Source organism: Lynx rufus, unplaced genomic scaffold, assembly GCF_022079265.1.
Source record: "Lynx rufus isolate CCGP_SWC_20201006 ecotype Redwood Valley unplaced genomic scaffold, mLynRuf1.p SCAF_3, whole genome shotgun sequence".
NCBI classification, from domain to species: domain Eukaryota; kingdom Metazoa; phylum Chordata; class Mammalia; order Carnivora; family Felidae; genus Lynx; species Lynx rufus.
Genome location: NW_025814845.1, coordinates 144,210,570 through 144,226,044, shown reverse-complemented (window position 1 = coordinate 144,226,044; position 15,475 = coordinate 144,210,570). Strand labels below are relative to the sequence as shown.

At 40.6% G+C, this 15,475-nt stretch overlaps 1 protein-coding gene across 1 annotated transcript in view; it reads left to right on the top strand.

Moving 5' to 3' along the window:
- Positions 1–15,475, top strand: part of MFAP3L (microfibril associated protein 3 like) — a 70,185-nt gene that overhangs the window by 46,642 nt on the left and 8,068 nt on the right. The window lies entirely within an intron of this gene.

Genomic DNA, 15,475 nt, shown 5'->3' with positions numbered 1-15,475 from the left:
CTATTCATTCCACAATGAGTTGTAGATGACTGAGTTAAATACACTTTACTGTCTGTGAGTCCTTTGAAATTGGAAATTGCTATGTTTCATACAAGCTCACTAACTCTGGATAATGAGACTACTTTATTAATCAGACAGTTTACTCCCAATCATTTGGAGTCAATGATAGATTTACAGTGTGATTAAAAAAGCAGAAAGCTGGATGATCTATAAGTGCTTTTCTTAATCTGAAGCAAAAAAAATGGAAGACATTCTGTTTATAACACAAGAATAAAACATTAATATGCTATGCTTCCAATAGACTGAATATTTGTGTCCATCCAAAATTCCTGTGTTGAAATCCTAATCCCCAATGTGATGGTTTTTGGAGGTGGGGCCTTTGGTAGGGGATTAGGTCATGAAGCATGACACTCTTATGAATGGCATTGGTGCCCTTATAAAAAAGACCCCATAGGAGCACCTGGGTGGCTTAGTCATTTGAGCGTCTGACTTTGGCTCGGGTCATGATCTCACGGTTTGTGAGTTCAAGCCCCACCATCAGGCTTGCTGGTGTCAGCACAGAGCCCACTTCAGATCATCTGTCCCTCTCTCTCTGCTCCGTCCCCACTTGTGCTCTCACAAAAAAAAAAAAAAAAAAAAAAAAAAAAAACTCCACAGAACTCCCTCATCCCTTCTGCCATGGAAGGACACAGCAAGAGGACAGCTGTCTATGAACCAGAATGCAGACTCCCACCAGACACTGATCTTCCCCTCCCTTAATCTTGGACTTCCAGCCCCCAGAACATTAAGAACTAAATCTTTAGGGGTGCCTGGGTGGCTCAGGTTATGATCTCAGGGTTCGTGAGTTCAAGCCCCACATCAGGGTCTCTGCTGTCAATGCAGAGCCTACTTCAGATCCTCTGTCTCCCTCCCTCTACTCCTTCTCCAGCCTCTCTCTGTTCTCAATAGAAATTTAAAAAATAAATTAAAAAAAAAGAACTAAATCTTTGTTGTTTAAGCCACCCAGTCTATGGTATTTTTGTCACAGCAGCCCAAGTGGACCAGGAAAGGATGAATAGTGTAAAACAATGTAAGAATACCTAAAACATGCAACTCAATTCTTCCAAGTCCTTACATATGGATTTGGACTGCCTTTTTAAACATTTTCCTTATAAGATTTTTTTCAACACTTCAATATAAAAATCAATGCAAATATAGAATTATGAACCTTCAGATTATTTTCCTTCTTTATTAAACATTTACATTCACCAGGATAGGAAAATCATAATATAGTCACACTTGTCCTCTTTATATGAGATCTAAAGAGAATGGCTATGCCTTATGACATCAAATTTAGATTCAGTCCTTTGCCTAAACACAAAATTGTCTCCAATTGATAGCAAAACTGTCTGTATCCACTGAGTGGGGGCGTGGGGGCGACTGAAACTTGACTATTCTTTGTGAACATGTGTGTGTGCTTTTATGTTGCATGTATGGATTTTATCTTTCAAAATACTCTGAGTCTAGAACATGAAACACATTTTACTTAGACTTTATTTTGATATAAAATTGTAGATTCACTTACAGTTGTATGAAACAATACGGAGAGATCCCAGGTACCCTTTACCCAGTTTGCCTCAATGGTCACATTTCACAAAACTGTATAGCACACTGTCACAATAAGGGTAGCAACATTGATCTTCATCAGATTTCCCCAGGTTTACATGTACTCATTTGCATGTATGTATTTTGTGTATCTACCACCACAGCCAAGATACAGAGCAATGCCATTACCACAAGGATCACTCACGTTGCTTTCTTACAACCACATCTGCTCCTGTCCCGCCCCAGAACACATTTTTTTTTTTAATCCGTAAACTCAGATAACTGAAACGTGTCTGGAACTAATTCTAATAAGTGTGTTTTTTTCCATAGAACTATGTTCAAATCTGTCAGTTACTTCCTATCTGGTTTCCTGTCCCTCTTGAAAGGACACAATGAAGACAGAGAGATGGCTTCTGAAACATGAAGGAAGAGCACAGCCATATATTTGAAATTCTATAAAACACTTAGAAGTACGGGATCTGAAGTACCAATAGGTCACAGTATCTTTGTGGGGGAGCTCTTGAACATCCCACTGGCACCCTAAACTATTCTTGCAACCAAAAGACACTGAACATAGAACAAGGGCATGGTTTTTCCATGTCTTTAAAATCTCAAGGGAAGCGGTGCCTGGGTGGCTCAGTCAGTTGAGCATCTGACTCTTGGTTTTGATTCAGGTCATGATCTCACCGTTTCAGGGGATTGAGCCCCACGACGGGCTCTGTGTTGGCAGCACAGAACCTGCTTGGGCTTCTCTCTCTTTCCCTCTCTCTCTGCGCCTTCCCTGTTTGTGCTGTCTCTCTCTCAAAATAAGTAAATAAACTTTAAAACAAGTCTCAAGGGAAGAAAAAGTAGTCCCTCCAGTATCTAAAATGTCTGGTGCTCATCACCACCCAAGAAATCCCCAAACTAAGGGAGGTAGAAGGAAAATCAAAAGTAAAGATTCAAACAACCTCTGTGATACTGGCAATATTGTCAGCCTTGTATCCTTCCCTCTTGGACAGGACAGGACTTAGAATTTAAATGCCGAGCACCTAGGCCATAATATTGATTCTGATGTTATATTAAGCATCAAGGGCCATAGTAAAACCCTAATAATGCCAGTGACATCTCAAATATTGAGATTAAGACCATGGGCCATACTGTTGAGGGAGAAGATCCTCTGCCCACCCAACTCAAGGGAATGTGCAGGAGACAGACTCCGGAGCAGGGTCACTTGAGTCTTGAAAGGTCCTCACTCAAAGCCGCTGAAATGGCATCATGAAAAATTCATTCCTTCAGAGTACCATTTTTCTCTTATTACACAAATACCCTAGACCCTAGTAATCACCTTAAGCCTCTGTCAGGCATCGTGAATACAGAGTAGGAATTGGTTTAATCCTATGACTCTACCCAACAACGAGATGAAATCTGAGCACCGAAGGGGCAAGGAGTGTTGAAAGGGTAGAAGAAAAGAATGATGTTGTCTCCAAGGAGACTTCCAGAAGGGCATCCTCCCTGGATGGAGGGCCAGAGAAGCCAAAAAGCTGCATGCTGACATCTTAGAAGCATAAGAGGAGTTGCATAAGGGAAATATAAGAAAACTAAAAAAAAAAAAAGAAAATTTATTTCACACTGTTACCCAAGATTAGCCATGCCCAGATCATCAGTGAATTTTTAAAATATGGAAAATAGTATATGCATTAGCTTACACAAATCAGTCATTAAAATCATAGAAAATTATATTCATCTAATTTCTAGTCAAAAAAAAAATCCCTTCAGTTTTAATCCTTGTTGTCTCCTCAATGACATGAGCTTCAGTGCGTAAAGCATTGAGTTCTAAGCTAATCATCAGTTTCCTGTTTTAAAAGAAAAAATTTTTAATGTTTACTTATTTTTGAGAAACAGAACGTGAGCTGGGGAGGGGCAGAGAGAGAGGGAGACACAGAATCTGAGCAGGCTCCAGGCTCTGAGCTGTCAGCACGGAGCCTGATGTGAGGCTCAAACCCACAAACCATGAGATCATGATCTGAGATCATGACCTGAGCTGAACTTGGACATTTAACCAACTGAGCCACCCAGGTAGCCCAGCAGTGTCCTGTTTTAAAAATCAACTTATTAAATCATTTCTAAAAAATTATTCCCAGTGGTAAGTGGAGCGCAGGCTTTCAGTTGAGTAGCAACATTAAAGCATCTTTCAAATACTTGCTTATTTTGAGCATGATGTATTAATTAGGATGCTTTATTTCAATCAAAGTTCAAAAATGTTCTTTACAATTGCCATAGCAGTAACATTACTATTCTGTATTTTCCACTCAAACCTCAGGATTAAACACAAAATCTACATGCCATACTCTTACTATAATGCTCAATTTTATTCTGTTCTAAGTTTTGCTCTTTTTCTGTGCACATGCTGTATTTCACAGTCTTAACAAAATTGTTTCTAGTCCTTAAAAAACAGTGGGATGTAACATTTCCTGTCTTTTCTTTTTATATTATTATTAAAATAATTAGATAAAGCAGGGTAAACCCTTATGACTTTTCTTTGGTTTCCCCTCCATAACAATACATACTCTTCCTCCATCTTACAGGCAGGTTAGCCTAATAGATGATACCATGTTCTAAAAAACAAAAAAAGTGAAGTAATTTTCCCAAGACTATACTAAATTCTTTAGCTACTAGACTGTGAATTCTATACAAACAGGACTTGCACCCATATTGCCACAGTGCTTCCTATAGAACCTTAAGGATTACTGATGTTTAGTAAATGTTAATTAAGTAAAAACTAATATGTCTTCTAGCTAATTAGGATTTATTGGGATTGGAATAACTATCTTCATTTATAGGGCCTCATGAAGGGCAAAAAGTGCATTTTGAAGAATCTCTTTGAACCTAAAACCTACTTGTATAGACTCCCCTGTTCTCAGGATGGTTTTTCTGGGTAGATTTCTTTTCTCATGAATAGAATATAACTTTAAATGTCTTCCCATTTTCTTCTCTCTCACACTTTAACCTCATATTTAAAAGAGTTATTTAAAAGTCTTTTGTCCACTCTACTGGTGTCGTGGTGAGACAATTTTCCACAATTAAAATCTGCAGTGAGTTCAAGAGAAATGAATTGTGACATTGAAATTACTTCTATGTCATTACATGTCATGTTCTCCACAAGAACTTTATAGTCACTGAAAGATGGAACAGAATAAAACCATGCCTTTTCTGCAGTGAAGATATTGGTGGGGACAGTCAATGCATCCCTGTTATAGGTTAATACATTAACCGTTCAGATCGCATTGGTTTTGTTCTAGGTTTCTTTCACCTCAAAAGAAACCAAAACTCTAGTGAAAAATAGGATTAGAGAATCCAGTTCCTGGAGCTTGCGCTACCCCCTCAGTAAATCTTCACCAAGGCAGACTAGCTCTGATGGAAATGTAACCCCAAACAGCTGCTGAGTTTCAATTTTCCTTTCCTACATGATCAGGTCCTTATCTTCCCTGATTTGCTCTCAAGGCACAAACAGGGTGACACCGCACATTGACCTCATTGTAGAAGCAGGAGAATGGGACTCATTAAGTGAGGGAATTATTTCAAGATTGAGAGGGCGGAGGTTATAAACATAATCGGCACACCACACCAGTTTATACATATACTGACTGCAAAATAGCCTGCACATTCTGCTGCTGCTCGTGCGCATTTCTCCTTACACAGCCAGTGCCTATGCTCGTGAAGGGCCACCGTTCACTCACACCATTCATGGGGAGATGGAGGCCTTCTGCAGCTTGCTGCTGCTTCATCTTCTCAGTCACCACTTCTTCCCCTACCTCCTCTTTCCTCAGAGAAACCCAATCTCCCCTTAGCTTTGCATGCCCCTTCATCTTGGTCTTCTTACGTGGCAAGTTGGACCAGTTACCCAGCTCTGGCCTCAGCCCCAGTGGGCAATGGACACTTTTGTTTTCCTCCTATTTGAAGTTAGCCAGCTGCTTCACAGGCCGTGTGGTGCTCAAATTTACGCAGGCAACTACTGAATATCCGAGAGATACTAGCATTTATTCATATTTATGCCTTAATTATCTCTGGCCCCTCCACCCATTCTTGGTCACCGTATGTATCCACTAAGACACAAAAATGCCCAAACATTAATTGCTTTCATTGCTATGAGTTAACTTTTCCTCCATATTTTACAAAGGCCTTTGAAAGATAAGCCTGCATATTTCCTTAATTCCACCTCGCTTTCCAAACTTCCTATTTGATTAGGCTTCATTTATCTCCACCGGCCTGACTTCCTCCTTAGTGTCCTCATCCCTGGACCTTACAAACTGATTCTCATTCTCTCCTTCTTGAGCCTACCCTCCACTGACCCACACCATGAACATTGTTACCAGCTTCAGAACATTATCATCATCGTTCATCGTTGTTCTCTGGGACACTCAGCAAACTTGTCTAAGAGGCCTTGAGTTATTAGGCCCTGAACCGCTTCCCTATGTGATAAACTGCTTGTGTACCTGTGTACCCCACTTCCCCATCACACCTGCACCTGTGTTCATGTGGACACACACACATGTACATACAACCCAGCACCCTATTGGCGACCAGAGGCAAGCAAGGAAGACAAAACAGTGCCAACAGAGATCTGAGCCATTCTGGTCATTTTCAGAAACAGTAACCATAGATAATCAAAAGGATAGGTCTTATAATGGCAGAACCACATCACAATACAACACACATGTGATCTTGCAGTAGTGGGACTGATAAATGCCACCATGAAAATCTACCTATCCCCTGTCACATCTTCCATGACATCCCATCCAGACAGAAACACACTCATAACCAAATCACCCAGTTTTTCGTCTTGGTGCTAATACTACCCTCCATCCTGAAGTTTAATAACATTCTAGAGGCAGTAGTGAAGGCTGAATTCAGGGCCAGGTTCCAAACATTTCTGCTAGAGTCCATTTGCAGCCACTCTTCACGCTCCCCTGAATGGCCTAGATCCATAATCACTGCTGTGTGAATCTGAGAAAGTTCCAGGATCCCAGAGTGCTCCACTGACCTGGCATCTGGCAGGGTGGCTCAGCTATTGCCTTCTTATGTAACATCAGTCTGCCCAGTCTCACTGTAAATCCTCTTTTCTAGCATTTGCAGAGTCACGAGAGGCTGGACCCTAGGTATTATTTAATGACACAGTAGAAATCCTTTTGAACCCTCTTTGTAAATCACTTCTCTCTACTTATTTGCTGTGTTTCTCTGAGCTCCACTTGACCTCTTTATCACCACTTGATAAAGGAACCATTAGATCCAGCTATGGATTGAAGTTAGGCCCAGTTGGTGTGTACTGTTATGAGACTATTATACAAATAAAATCTTAATTGTTCTTGCTAAATACTCAGGAATTTAATTTCAGCAATTATCAAGTGCTTACTTTGTAATCTGTCCTTAAACTGAGTCAGAACAAATCCTACTGGCATTGGGTTACATTATCTTCTTACCCAATAAGCAATACATTCATGAAAATGAATAGGGTGCATTTACCATAGTTTTTCCGATCTAATAGCCTCTAGATCTACTTCTATTTTACACTGTGTATTAAATTTAAGCTAAAGCGCAGAAAAAAATTAAGGGTGAGAATGTGTAGAGAATAATCCTAAGTATTTCTCAGAACCCCTCCCCCCCCCCACGTATGGGTATGCATTGCATTGTTTTTCTGCAGACCAGCAGATTAGATTCCAGAAACTCAATAGAATCCCCTTGTGTTCATTGTTGACTAGGTAATTATGCATCTCATCATGATACCTACCAGTGAACTGCAGCACACTAACCTTGATAAGCAGAAAACTCTGCCTAGGGAAGAACTAGGTATTTTTTAAATAAAAGTATCCTTCATACTGATATTGATGCATGAGGCTCTTGACTCCTTGAAAAGTGGTGTTTTCCAGTAAAACAAAACCATTCTTTTGTAAAATTCAAAAAATAATCTTCAGATGAAAGACCAAAAAGTACTTATAAATTTGGAGAATAATGCTGAAGCCTATGTGTTATTCAAACTGTCTTCCAGATTAAGAATATCTCTGAAATGGAAAACTAAGTTATCTATGTTGGTTGTAGTTAATATAATTCTGAATTTATTACCTCTTAAAGAATTCTCCCTCATGTCAGGGGCACCTGGGTGGCTCAGTAGGCTGAGTGTCTGGCTTCGGCTCAGGTCATGATCTCATGGTCTGTGGGTTCGAGTCCCATGTCAGGCTCTGTGCTGACAGCTGGGAGCCTGGGGCCCGTTTCAGATTCTGTGTCTCCTTCTCTCTGCCCCTCCCTCACTCTCTCATTCTCTCTTTCTTTCTCTCTCTCAAAAATAAATAAACATTAAAAACATTTAAAAGAATTCTCCTTCATATGATTCATGACCAACTGACTAAACCAAGCAATTTCGCTTTTTTCTAAAATTTTATTACATTTTAATTGATCAGATGGTGATTAAGAACAAGACTGAACAGAAAGCCAGTTACTATTTAGTAATTCAGTACTATTTATTGGATATTTGTTACAATCAAGGCAATACTAGGCTCCAAGATGAACACAAAAATGAACAAGATCCAGTTCCATCCTCAAGAACTTCATCTTCTTAGAAAGCACGTAATATATGCAGTAAATAACTATGATAGATGGTTAAAGGTAATAAATGCCTTCATTAACAGAGAGATGAAATCCCAGTAAAATCCAGGGGATGATGAGCATAACAGTTTTGACTGGGAGAAATCAGGAGATCTTTGTACAGAAAAAGGTGATTTCAGATTCTCTGAAGGGTAGTTAGGATTTGAACAGATGGAAGATAAGAAACTCAATGTGAGATGAGGGGTCAAAGCACTAAAGGGCAATAAAGGACCTTCTCTTGGTCTAGCACATGGAATCCTAAGAGGACAGTGGTGAGGAGGAAGGTGGAGAGGTCAGTTGGAGTCAGCTCTTCAGACCGTGAATGCCAGCATATAGTGCTCAGGCTTTTTCCTGGGGCAATCTAGACACACTAAGGACAGAGTACGCATGACAGATCTCTGCTTTAGAAAGAAGAATGGAGAGAACATGGAGGCTTTCTGCAAAGCAGTTCAGAAGGCTTTTGGTGAACTAGGTTAGTGGCAGTGAAAGTAGAGCACACGGAAGGGATGTAATCTTATTTCTAAGATGGCATTATTGAGGGCTTGGCAACAGTTGTTTCTGGAGTAAGAGAGTAGGAGGAGCCAAAAATAAATTGGAGGTTTTAAGCCTGGATGACTAAGAGAATTATAGTGCCATTAGCAGGAATAGGGAGGAGAACATTAAGAAAATAGAACATTTGGAACAATTAAAATTATTAATGTGATTTAAAAAAATCCTTTTTAGCTCCTTAAAATTGACATATAGAAGCATATAAACATGTAATTTGACAGAAATGTTTTCCCTCAGTACATTTGGAATTATTAAATATCTTCTTGTCCTTGGACTAAAAGAGTAGGCAGTTAGTTAGACATGAGCCAGGGGCAAAGGCAGTGATAAATAGGTGACACATTAGAAGCCAGGAGACACAACATCCTCACTTTGTGGCTTCCAAGTCCCCTCAACATCCTGGCCTTATGGCTTCCAAGACTCTGGGGCTAACAGACCAAGAGCCCCAGGTTCAGAGGATATGCTCTCCTCTTCCACCTCTGCCCCTGGGTAACCTGTAGACTCATTATAATACATTTGCATTGTGGTCTTAGCCCCCACTCCCGTGGGGGAAGGCTGCCATGACAGTTTCAGTACAAACCTTGTAGAGTCAAAAACTCCCTCTCCTGACCTGTGGGAGGAGTCCCCCAAAAGATTGGAAGCAGCCTCCATTAGAGACCACCCCTGTCCCTGACTCAAGACCCTGCTCACACAAAAAGAAAAGACCTCTGTGGCCTCAGGGCAGTTACCACCTCTAGGCCTGCCTGCTCTCCCTTCTTTAGAGCGTACGTCCTTAATAAACTGCTTTGTGCTTGCTACCTTCCTTCTGCTTGCCTTCATTTGAACATAAATCTTTTGTGGGGAACTCAAGAACTGAGGCCTCTATTCACCCAACACAGACTCTCCCACGGGTAGCAGGACTCCTTCACATAGTACGACTTTAAGAGCCTGCTGTGATAGGAGAATATGCAGTGGCATTTTGTATATTGAAAATAAAAGAACACTGAATTTTGTAGCACTCGAAGAACAGAAACAATAATCTGTCCTCTGTTGAAAATATAAACTTATCATATTTAATATCTTGACTTATTAAATACTAGGAAGTCTTATTGTTGTTCATTAGTCCCCAAAAGAGTGAAGAGAGGAGAATTATAAAGACATGTTGAGCAAACAACCAGAAGTGACATGGCTCAGTTAAGATGCTTTTGGCTGCCATAGGAGAAAGCCCAACTCCAAATGATTTAGCCAGCATTAGGATTTTTTTTTTAATCTCAAATTACAAGAACTCTGGAGAGTGTCCCAGATTGATTAAATCATCAGCATAATTGAGTACTAAGATTTCTCTAGGCTTCAGCAGTACCATTTTCTCCATAGTCCTTTATCTGGGTTCCCTCATAGTACCCACATAGCAAAAGCAACTACAGACATGGTCTGTTCGTACTTGCTGTTTGGAAACAGGAAATAAGAAAGGGCCATTTCTTCAGATTCCTGTTAGTTTATTTGTTTTGTTTTAAGGAAGGAAAATCTTCCTTATTAAGTGCACCCAGTAAACTTCCTCTCACACCTCATTGCCTAGGACTGAGTGAAATGCCCATCCCTAAATCAGGCTGTGGTTTATAACAACCATAATACATACCCTGTCTAGAGGGCCAATCTCCCCCTGAAATCCACAACTATGAAGAGGGGTGAAGAGGGGTGAGCAAAATCAGGGTTCTATTAAAAAGGAAGACAGACAGATGAATGGTAGTGGGTGACAACCAGTGGAATTTGTCATAATCCTAACAGCAGAAAAGAGAGAGAAAGAGGACAAGGGAGGGGAAAGAGAAAGAGAATAATCAACTTGAGAATGGATTCAGAGGGTGGATTTTTTTTTTAACATATCAGTGAACTCAGAAATTGAGAACAATCTGCCCTTATTTTCTGTCACTCTTTCAGGGGACTTTCGTAGCCATAGAAACTAGAACTGATTGGAATAAAGTTCTTGGCCTCTCCAGCCACGGCCAACGTTTGGAACGGAATTCAAAGTCACCAGAGAGCTAGCGCTGATTCTTGGGAGAATGTGAGAGCAAACCCTCCTCACACTGCCAAACTGGCACGGGATACTGCGGCCAATCTGCAAATGAACAGTACACAATAAACAAGCCAAGGGAAAGAGCTTCAAATTCTAAATGCCCTCTTGAGAGAAGAGAGAAGGCAGTTCCTGGGAACAGTGAACAAACACTGTCAGAAAAGTGGAATCATTGATTTCTATCATGAATGACTAATGATCATTATGGTGTGGTTTAGAATAGAAATACAAGTTCTGCAGCCCAAAGAACTACTGGTCCTATCTCCTGTGACATTCCATTTACACTCACTTGATAAAAGCATGCCGATGAATTAGACTGTCTTGGGTTTGTTTAAACGCGTCCATCTCAGATTCATGAAAGTATTTACCCATGAATCCAATTTTCATTTCCATTTGTTGTGCCTCTGAGAATTTTCTTACTTGATTAGGGATGGCTGATACATGTCAAAGGTTTGAGTAAGATAAATACTGCAAACACAGCTGAGCTCTTGGTATCTTCATGTCAATGCACATGGTACTTTTAGCATGTCAATTTGATAGATCTGTGCATTTGCCATCATGAGACAATATGAAAGCCTTGAAAAATTCATGCCTAAGTCTCTAAATCCGACTGACTGGACACCACTTATCCTTACCAGCAAGTTAATAGACAGCTTTGTATCAACTCAATAGTTCATATGCAAATGCTACTACAGCCAGGTGATCAAGGACACCCTGGCCTATTTGTTGGCCTTACTGTTCTCCATTCTCCTCTATTCATACATCAGCATGAAGACTATATATCAATATACCCAAATCAAAATATGATACCACAGAATAATGGTGATAATCATGATGAACATGATCATTCATTTCACAAGTGTTATCAAATGCCTAGTAGGCACATGCTAGGCACTATTCTGGGTGTTAGAAGTGCAGCAAGGCAAAGTCCCAGCTCTTAGAATATTTATTTATTTATTGCTAAGGCAAAAAATAATGTAGGGTAAAGAGAAAATGAAGTGTGGTAGGTGGGGACAGGTCCCTCATCCATATATAGTGGTCTTTATGTGAAGGTCTCAATAATAGGGTAATATTTGAGCAGAACCCTGAGGAAATTGAGAGAACAAGCCAAAGTGGATATCTGAACAAGGAATTTCTAGGCAGAGGGAAGAATGAGTACAAGATCCCTAGAGAGAAGAGTACTCAGTGTGCTCCAGGAACAGCATGGATCCAGTGTGAGCTAGTGATGGGGAGTGGCAAGAGGTAGGACAGGGAGGGAGAGGCAAAATCTCCCAGGCCTTTTTTCAGCAAAATTAACATCTGTGACTTTAATTTGAGATGGGATACAACTGGAGGACTTTGATCACAGTAATGATATGATCTAGGGAGTCTGCAAGATGAGGACATTCAGTACCAACTTCAAGTCCAAGGACTGAAATAAAGTGAAATAGTGTAATGACCCTAAAGTGTTGCCTCCAGTAGAGCACAGCACCTCCTCTCAGAGGCCTATTCCTTTGTACCAGCCTTCTGCGGCCCAGAGCGTGTGCTGTCAGCAGAGTCTGGCAGAAAGCAGCTCATTCTGCCTACTTCCACTCTGGCTTTGGCCGTGCATGTCATGGTGGTCATTTGCCACTCTTTTAGGCACCTCAGTATCTACGCCCCTTCTTGTGTTTGAAGAATCCACCACCTCATGAGACAGAGGGTAGCTCTCACTCTAGAGGCTGAAATGCCAAATACTCTACGAGCTTCCTTTGCAGCTAGGACATGGCTCCACAAATAAGACACACCATATTTAGAGGTCCGATAGGAAGGTAGTGGCCTGTGGAAGCATCCTTTCTTCCTCCAGGGCCAGCAATGGCAAAGGTTTTGTCATAATGCTTGTGCTGGCACAGGTGATTGTAGGGCTACAAAGTTGCCGGGTCTGTCTGTACCCCCAGTCACAGAGGCAGTGCATTGTTCTGGTTATCTTTTGCTGCACAAAAAAACCACTCCTTCACAACTACTTGACTATATGCACACTTTCAAATACACACTAAAGTATTGCTAACTGTAGACACAATGCTGTATATTACATCTACAGGACTTATTTATCTTGTAACTAGAAGTCTGTACCTTTTGTCCAACTTCACCCTTATATGTCCCACCTCTGGCACCCACCAATCTGTTGGGTGTTTCTACAGATTTCTACACAATCTGTTCTGTTTCTACAGTTGTTGTTTTTTATAGATCGCAAATAAAAGTATCTCTGTCAGACTTATCCTCACTTAGCATCATGCCCTCAAGATTCATCCATGTTGTCACAAATGGCAGGATTTCCTTCTTTACTGTGACTAAATAATATTCTGCATCTCACTTTCTTTTTCTTTCTTTCTTTCTTTCTTTCTTTCTTTCTTTCTTTCTTTCTTTCCTTCGAAAGCTTTATCATTTTTTTGGTGTTTAAAACACCAATAATTTATTTTATCTTTCACAGTTCTAGAGACCAGAAGCCTGAAATCAACCACAAAACAGTCTAGCAGTTTCTACACTTACCACATGACCAAGCAATTCTACTCCTAAGTATGAACTCAGTAGAAATTCTACTAAGTAGAACTCATATAACAATTTGTATACAAATATTCAAAAATGCATACAAGCCAGTGTCCATTCTTTCACACTTCTGGAGGCCTGAAGTCTGAAGTCAATTTCACTGGGTGAAAATCAAGGTGTAAGCAGGGCCAGACTCTTCTGGAAATTCTAGGGGAGAATCTGTTCCTTGTACCTTTCAGCCTCTGGTGGCTACTGGCATCCTTGGCTTATGGTGCATCACTCCAATCTCCCTCTGTCAAATCTCCCTCTGTCTCTCCCTCTCTTTTTAAATTTTTATTTTAATCACCCAGTACTCATCACGACATGTGCACTCCTTAATCCCCTTCACCTGTTTCACCCATCTACCCCCACCCCACCTCTGATAACCGTGTTTGTTCTCTATAGTTAAGAGTTTGTTTCTTGGTTTGCCTCTCTCCCTCTATTTTCCCCTTTGCTTGTTTTGTTTCTTAAATTCCACGTATGAGTGAAATCATACGGTATTTGTCTTGCTCTTACTGACTTATTCACTTAGCATTATACTCTCTAGCTCCATCCATGTCATTGCAAATGGCAATATTTCATTCTTTTTATGGCTGAGTAATATTCTAGGTGTGTGTGTGTGTGTGTGTGTGTGTGTGTGTACACACACATACATACTACCTCTTCTTTATCCATTCATCAATCAGTGGACACTTATTCTGCTTCAATATCTTGGCTATTGTAAATAGTGATGCTATAAACATAGGGTTGCATGTATCCCTTTGATTTAGTGTTTTTGTATTCTTTGGGTAAATACCCAGTAGTACAATTGTTGGATCCTAGGGTAGTTCTGTTTTTAAACTTTGAGGAGCCTCCAAACTTTTCCACAGTGGTTGCACCAGTTTGCATTCCCACCAACAGTACACAAGTGTTCCTTTTTCTCCACATTCTCTCCAACACCTGTTGTTTCTTGTGTTGTTGATTTTAGCCATTCTGACAGGTGTAAAGTGATACCTCATTGTAATTTTGATTTGCATTTCCCTTATGGTACGTGATGTTCAGCATCTTTTCATATGCTTGTTGGCCATCTATATGTCTTCTTTGGAGAAATGTCTATTTATGTCTTCTGCCCATTTTTTAAAATGCTTATTTATTTTTGAGAGGGAGAGGGACAGAGCATGAGGAGGGGAGGGGCAGAGAGAGAGGGAGACACAGAATCCAAAGCAGGCCCTAGGCTCTGAGCTGTCAGCATAGAGCCCAACGCGGGGCTTGAACCCGTGAACCACAAGATCATGACCTGAGCTGAAGTTGGATGCTTAACCAGACTGAGCCACCCAGGAGCCCCTCTTCTGCCCATTTTTAATTGGATTATTCATTTTGGGGGTATTGAGTTTTATAAGATTTTTATGTATTTTTTTTATTCTAACCCTTTATTGGATATATTGTTTACAGATATCTTCTCCCATTCTGTAGGCTGCCTTTTAGTATTGTTGATTGTTTACTGTACAGAAGCTTTTTATTTTGATGTAGTTCCAATAGCTTATTTTTGGCTTTGTTTCCCTTACCTCAGGGAACCTATCTAGAAAAAAGTTGCGACAGCTGATATAGAAAAGTTACTACCTGGGGCACCTGAGTGGCTCAGTCGGTTAAACACCCGATTCTTGGTTTTGGCTCAGGTGAGTTCGAGTTCTGCATCAGGCTCCATGCTGATAGTGCAGAGAGTGCTTGAGATTCTCTCTCTCCCCGTCTCCCTCTGCCCCTACCCTGCTCATGCTCTCTAAATAAATAATTTTTTTTTTAACATTTATTCAGTTTTGAGAGACAGAAAGAGGCAGAGTGCAAGCGGGGGAGGGGCAGAGACAGAGGGAGACACAGAATCCGAAGCAGGCTCCAGGCTCTGAGCTGTCAGCACGGAGCCAGATGAGGGCTCGAACTCACACACCACAAGATCATGACCTGAGCTGAAGTCAGACACTTAAACCAACTGAGCCACCCAGGCGCCCTTCAAAAGAAATAAATGAACTTAAAAAAAAGGTTACTGCCTGTGCTCTTTTCTAGGATTTTTATCCTCCAATACCATTTGTTGAAGAGACTGTCCTCCCATTGGATATTCTTGCCTCCTTTGTTGGAGATTAATTGGCCATATAGTCGTGGGTA